Consider the following 1,879-nt stretch of genomic DNA (forward strand, 5'->3'; position numbering starts at 1 on the left):
TACTTTTTGTTTCTAAATTACACTGTTTACATAGCAAATAATTTACTCTACCATTAAAAATTTTATTCTTGAATTGTAATATTGGCATGTAGGTGCCATCTCAGTGCATTGTGCCTGAGTGTAAGCTTTCAGAAAGAGTCAGTGCTACACATTAGAACTGCTTTCAGGAACCTATTGTTTCTCCTACTCCTATATAACTGGAAGAGTCCCAAACCAGACTTGAATTTCTTACTACTGAGTGCTATTCTGATACCTACTGGGAGCTGCTATCTTCTTACCTTTCCATTGTTCTGCTGATCAGCTGCTAGGAGGGAAAGGGTGATATCACTCCAACCTGAAGCACAGCAGTAAAGTGTGACTGAAGATTATCACAGCACAGGTCACATGGCTGTGGCACCCTGGGAAATGAAGAATTTGGCTAGCCCCATGTGAAATTTCAAAATTAAACAAAAAATGTGTGTTTTTGAAAAACAGATTTTAATGCAGAATTCTGCTAGAGAAGCTCTATTAACTGATGTGTTATGAAAAAAACATTTTCCAATGTCAGTATTTCTTAAATGTCATGGCTAAAAGTGCTGAATTACTAAACTGGACATTAAATCAACATTCAGGCTTCGGCCCCTGCACCCTGAAAGCTTTAAACTTTCATGGGGGTTACTACATTGATAGATGTCTGCCCATCACTCATTCAATTTTGCGTGCGTAAGAAATGTTGTTTCTTCCTACACTTCCTTCCAGGATGATTTTTGTCAGGCCAGGTTATAAGCAAATACATCAGCCAGCTGACATTAGCAAGTAAGGTTATCATTGGATGGCAAATTTAAAGAAAAAAAAAGTGACAGTAGCAAAGTAAGAAAATATTAGTATAAATAAGGGTGCTAGTGTTATCAGCTGTCAGTCAGGCCTATTAAAAAAAAAACCCTAAAAACTCACAATTACTTGGTCAATTTGATCCATTGTCTTTTCATAAACTAAGCATTTTTATCTATAAATTGTAAAAAAAATCTAGCCCTTGCTTGCACAAAAAACAATAGAACCTGTGTATTTGAGCCATTGTGTTCACCTAAATTAGCTTAATTTTGTCTTGAGAAAAAACATTACATACTCTTCACATAAAACACTGCATAAGAACTCAAAATACATAAAGTCTATAGGTAACATAGGTGACTGCTGGCGTGGTCTAACACCTTTGTGAAACAAATCCCTGCCAGCACTGGGCTTCACCGATGCTTTTTTGGTGCCCGTGGAACAGACAGGGAACCTCTACATTTCAGAGTTGGGACCATAATAAACAAATAATAATGATTACTGTTGGTCAATTTAACCCAACGTTCTTCTAAATTAGACCTTGTTCTATCCTTAAATTGTAAAAAAAAAAAAAAGTCCCCAAAAAACTCTCTACTGTCTCCATAAAAACATGAGATGAAGCGCCTGATCCATTTCACCCTTTGCCCTCTTCAGGTCTGACAATTTCTATATTATATATATATTATATTATTATTTGTGCAAATATTAGGGCATGCTACAGATGTTTATTTGGCCTCTGCAGATCTGTGTAGGCCTCCATGGCCATTGTTAACTTTAGTCTGGATCTGGTCTCCTAATTTAGCCATTCTTTTGACTCCATACTGTGAAAAATCTGTCTCTAACGAGACCCTTTCACTTGGCTTCTATTTGCCCAAAAAGCACTTTCTCTTCTTGTCAAACTGGGAGAAGAGAAAATATCTTTGACAAGGAATATTTAAAAATAATATTGTGAGAGTTCGCCCTCAGGTTGCCGGGCCTAACACAGAATACTGTGCGTTTATTAATGCTACTAGTTTAATGAACCCCTTCTTTGCGCGTCACAACCCCAACGTAGCTACAGGCGGCGTCACAG

The sequence above is a fragment of the Xenopus tropicalis genome, chromosome 7 (genome assembly GCF_000004195.4).
Source record: "Xenopus tropicalis strain Nigerian chromosome 7, UCB_Xtro_10.0, whole genome shotgun sequence".
NCBI classification, from domain to species: Eukaryota; Metazoa; Chordata; class Amphibia; order Anura; family Pipidae; genus Xenopus; species Xenopus tropicalis.